Below are 5,606 nucleotides of genomic sequence, written 5' to 3'. Positions count from 1 at the left end.
GGAGGAGGTGCCTACATGTGGGCAGGAAAGCGAAATGTGTTGAGTCTTCTATTATGGGGGCGGCCCACCCAGTGTGGTCACCCTTCCCCCTGCTGATTTCAAGAACTAGGAACAGAGGGAGGGCGGGCCATGACTAAGAGGCTCAGCGTCCTTTCAGCAGAGAGAGGTAGTCAGTCCTGTAGCATCAGTGGGACGAGGCCTGTTTTCTTCTGTTGGAGAAAATTCCAGAACACAAAAGTATTAGGAAGGTTCCTCTGTGTGAGTGCAGTGGTCAATCTACCTTATAGGCAGTGTCTATAATGGAAAGAGCATTGACTCTGGAGTCTATAGACCTGGGCCGGAATCCCCACACTGCCAGTATATTAGCTGTGCAACCCTGTGAAAGTTATATAAACACTCCGTGCCTCAGTTTCCTCATCTGAAGAGAAGAGATAATAATGCCTTCCTCCCACAGTCGTGGTGAGGACTGAATAAGATGATATCGGTACAATGCCTGGTACAGAGTAAATTGTAGCTATTGTTATCATTCTTTTTTGTCTTACACTGTTTTATCGAAGATGGTCTGAGATCACAGGCTGGTTCTCCTTGGTGTCACTTCAAAACGTTAGGGAAATCTCTCCCACGTACATGTAGTTTGTTTTGAAAAATCAGTTGCAAATCAATCACCCGGCAACACAGCCAAACCTTTTGTGCCCATTTTCTATTTTCAGCCTGTATCATCCCTGCGGGTGATAAAATCAAAAGTTCTGTAGCCTGCTATGTAAAATAGAAGCTTCTCTACTTATCCAAAGCTCTCCCTCTCACAGTTCAATGGTAAATCGGTCCAAGTCACTCAATTCCTAACCTTCATTATTTCCTTGACACTTGAATATTTCCTTTTTCCTCCTTACCATTTTATTTATCTCTCACCACAGTTTTTCTGGTAACTTTACGACTTTCTTAAAGTGCACCTGCAAGAACATTTCAGGGCTGGGCACACCCTCCTGTTTTCTTTCTCACCCTTGGTGTTTCTGTTCTGAAGGTGTTTTGTGGGCTATTTAGGATGTGGGAGGCTTAGCTAGCGGCCCTTGTCTTGGGGTCTCATGAATCTAGAATTGAAACACATCTCTACTGCTGACCTGTCAGCTGTGTGATTAAGTCCCATGCGTATGGTGGGTGTGACATTAATACCTGCTACTACGCTGGTGGGGGTCAAGGAGCTCTTTTGGGGAAGTGTTTGCCAGGGCAGCATAGGGCAGAGCCCAGGCACGCGAGCAGAGGCCCTGGGCCCTGTCTTCACTGGCCAGTCCACATATAGCAAAGCTTCATGTCCTCGCCTCAACTCCTGCTAACCACCTTTTAACTGACTTTCTGACCTCCCCATACTATCCATTTTGCATACTGTTGCCAACTTCTGTTCTTTCTTTTTTTTTAAAAAAAACATTTACAGCACCTGGTATTCCAAACTGGTCTCCCATCCAAGTACTAACCAGGCCCGACCCTGCTTAGCTTCTGAGGTCAGTTGAGATCGGGCACGTTTAGGGTAGCATGGCCATAGACTGACTTCTGTTCTTAAGATGTGACTTTAATCGTGTTGTCCTTCTACTCAAAACAGTCTTCAAAAATGCCTTTTGACTTGTCTGGAAATAGCTTCCCAATTTCCTCCCTTCCTCTTTTCACTCTCCTTTCCCTCCATATCTTCCACTTGTCTTCAAACATCAGAGAATCCTACAAATATCTGGAGATGCCCCTGGACTGTGACCCAGCCCACAGGCTTGGGGAGCGCTCTGTCCAGTTGGCAGGGGATGTGACCAGGCATGGAGTACAAGGGGCGCCCCCAGAGGGAGAAACAACAGCCCCAGAGAAGCTGAGATCTTAACTGTGTCTCTTTATGTGAACAGGAGTCTACACGGGGGAGAGAGGTTCAACTCAGAGGAGATGAGAGTTCTTGGGAAGAAAAAGTACAAAAAGGAGAAGATAATGGCAGGACACAACATTTGCGGGCAAAGAAGTCTGGAGAGCCTAAAGCCAGGGACACAAATAAGGGAGGACGAGGTGACATTAGTAAATGGAGCCCAGGTGGTAATGGTGGGGGTGCTCCCTAGGCTCTGGATTGAGCCTGGGGGCAGTGGGAGGTCACTGAACATCCTTAAGCAAGGATGTAATGTCATGTAACTTCCAAAGAAAAGATCAGGTTTCATGGTTTTTATAAAGAATTGAAAAAATATAGAAAATATAGAAAAATATAAAAAAGTAGTCAGAAAATAAAAATTCCATGGCCCAGAGATAACATTGATGACATCTTTGTATTTACTTATTCTTTCTCCCTCTCTCTCACTGTGACTACTGTGTAATGACTGCCTACTATGTGCCAGGCATTGTTATGAGCTTTCTTCATGTAATCCTTGCAACCCTATGCTGCAGACAAATTATTATGCACATTTACAAATGAGGAAGCATTAAGAAGCTTCACACAGTCGGTAAGTAGCAGAGTCGGGCTTCAGACCAGACATTCGGGCTCCAGCCCCCACGTTCTGAGCCCCTGGGCCACATTGCTGCTCAGCAGTTATACAAGCAACACACACGTATACAGAGAGATGTAAAATTTTCTTTAAAATAGAGTTTGGCATCTTAATTTTCCAAATTGGAGTTTTAAAAAGAATTTTGGTGAAGGCACAAAGGCGCTGTGTAGGTGGAGAGTAGTTCAGAAAGTGTGGTGGGAGGAGGACAAGCTGGATGGCTGTTGCAATGGTCCACGTGAGAGATGATGAACGAGGGCGAAGCTATGAGAGTCGGGGGAAGGGGTGGGAAGAGGTGATGGATTTGAAGATTATTAGGAGGGAGAAACACCAGACCTGGATGAATGGTGAAATAGGAAGGATAAGTGTTTGAGAGATCAGGAAAGTGATGAATTTTCTTGAGACTTCGTGAGAGGGTGCTATGTGCAAGATGGACCTGTTCATTAGGCAGTCAGAGACACAGATGAAAAAACACAGTGGAGTCGACTGCATTCCTCAATCAAGGAACGTGATGCTCCCTGGGAAGAATGGACAGAATAAAACGACGAGACGTCCTCAGAGGAAGCTTAGGGACACAATCATGGAGGATGACAGAGCTAGACGGTGAGGTCTGAAAGTGGCCAATACACAGAGACCACAGAGCAGGATGGGATGAGAACTAGAAGAAGCCGCTAGATTCCCTGCTCTCCTCCCAAATCCCCGTTTCAGGCTCATCTCTCACCTGTCTTTCAAAATCACTTTTATGTCTTCATCTCCAGTTCGCTTCATTTTTTCAGCTTGGTGTGCTCTCTCGCTTCCTCCAGCAAGCCTTCCCAATCCGTTTGCCACTGGGCCTCCAGCTCTGTTTGCCTCCTCACTGCCATTCATTTTGTTTCCTCCCAAGAGTCCAAGCATCTGGGATAGGGGCTCTGCCTTCCTTGGAGCCCCGCAGTGCTCGATAACAAGGTGTTGATTAATTAGTTGCTTATAACTCTCAGCATAGAGTGTATTATTTTACTTGTATAGTTTGGATTTTTAAAACCATACTTTCTCTGCACCAGAAGCTCCTCTGCTCTATTTAGCTCATCCTCAGCTCTGTGAATTCTTCCCATGGCATGTTCTTCTCTGTTGGCTTGGCATTTTGCTACTTGACGCACCACAGTCAGCCCAGGAGCTGAGACTCATGTGTTCACCTTCCTTTTCTCATTTTCCCACTGGTCTCTACTGGTTGTCCCTCCATCTCTCTCACTCTCAATTTATGACCACCCCCTCATCCTAAAAGTCACGGTAAAGTCCTTCCTGTGTGCTGTGTTTGCCTATCCATTTAACTCTTTGTAGGTAATTCACTAATCTGATGGAACTAAGATGGGTATAGTCTGTTCCATGCCCCTTCTTTCAGCATGGAACTCAGCAGTGTTTCACCAGCCCTCTAGGCAATTATAATGGCAGGTGGCAGATTCCCACCGAGAGCTTCATAACTTCATCTTGAGTTCCCTCAATCCTCGTAGATTCCATGTAGAGCCAGAAAGAACCTTCACTCATATGCCTGTGTATATGTGTATTACAGATATGTGTATGTAAATATGATGAGCAACAGTAATAATGATGATGACAATGGCACTGGGATTAATAACTACCATTTCCTGAGCACTTGCTACATGTCAGGCACTGTGTAAAGTGCTTTATAGATGTTGCTTTATTTAATCCTCCCTTCCCTGCCTGCTTTCTCTCCCTGCTCTTGGGGTTGCTCTTAAATGACTGCAATGCTGGGTAGGAGTTTTTGGCCTTCCTTGTGGGGGCGTGATGGAGGTAAACCCAAGAACTTTTCATCATCAGCATACAAGCTTTGGAGGAAATCCCTGGCAGCAGTGACGTGCGATGACCCGATCCTGTCTGACCTCTACCTGTTATCACCCTTCCCTCAGAGAGAGTGACCAAGATCTAGATGCCACTGGTCAGCTTGGGGAATCAATGACATTTGACTTTCCTCCAGATCCAGGGCCTGTGGGGCACGTGTCTGTGACAATATTCCACTAAATAAGCAAAGCTTGATGAGATTCTAATTAAATTAAAATGAGAAGACAGAGTTCAGGGGGGAAGGTTTCCTTAAAAAAGAATAAACCATTTTCCCAATCTTGATTTTTACAATTCTACTCCTGCTTAGGGCTATTGCCATTTCAGCTGGAAAGTGGTAGAAAAACCACCAGTGTTGATGTAGAAACATACAAAACAGAACAATAACTACTGTCCATTTCCCTAAATTGTTTGAAAAAACATTCAGTGGACAAAATAAAAAAGGGAACTTCACTGAGAAAAATGATTGGATTCAGGGACAAGCAGAGATTAAATTTGGTGTTTGAGGTCAGTTAAGTGGCACGAAACACTGGAAGACTGCAGACGTTCTGGTCCCAAGAGAAGTTAAAAATAAAGCCCTTTAGAACACTCTAGGTTTTGCGATGCTGGTGCATTTTGATAAGGCACAAAAACACGCACTAAAGTAAAAGGTGATTTGAAAGGTATAACCTGTGACGGAGACGGGGAGGAGGGAGGTGTGAGAAGCCAGACTGCGGTGGGCAGGAGGCATGTAGAAGTGGCTGTGTGCTGGCAGTGAGGGGAGGCAAGGGAAGCAGAAGTGTGAGGCAGAAAGCTTGACGGTTTCTTATTGAAGGATGGCATCTTAGTCAGCTCGGGCAGCTCTAACAAAATAGCACAGACTGGGTGGCTGAAACAGCAGAAATTTAGTTCTCACATTTATGGAGGCTGGGAAGTCCACGATCAAGGTTTTGGAGATTTGGTTTCCGATGAGGGCTCTCCTCCTGACTTGTAGACGGCTGCCTTCTAGCTGCATGCTTCTATCACTCCTTTGCTCTCCAGAGGAGACAGCAAGCTCTCTGGTGCCTTTTCTTATAAGGAAACTAATCTTATCAGATCAGGGCCCTACTCTTATCACCCCACTGACCCTTAATTACATCCACAAAGGCCCTGTCTCTAAGTAGAGTCACATTGGGGGTTTGGGCTTAAACATATTACTTTTAGGGGATACAGAGAGATGAATTGTTTTGGAAAGAGTTGAAAGCTAAAGAGAAGAGGCCAATGGAGGGAGGAAAGATGAGACACTGAGGAGAGTCA

The 5,606-nt window shown here is 45.3% G+C and overlaps 1 pseudogene; it reads right to left on the bottom strand.

Moving 5' to 3' along the window:
- Window positions 1–1,420: 1,420 nt before the first annotated feature.
- On the bottom strand, window positions 1,421–1,539 carry LOC112469363 (annotated as a pseudogene).
- Between the last annotated feature and the right edge of the window lie 4,067 nt (window positions 1,540–5,606).

This window comes from Pteropus alecto, unplaced genomic scaffold (assembly GCF_000325575.1).
Source record: "Pteropus alecto unplaced genomic scaffold, ASM32557v1 scaffold146, whole genome shotgun sequence".
Classification (NCBI taxonomy): Eukaryota; Metazoa; Chordata; class Mammalia; order Chiroptera; family Pteropodidae; genus Pteropus; species Pteropus alecto.
Note: the sequence above shows the minus strand (reverse complement) of the source record. Positions and strands in the feature narration are given on the sequence as shown.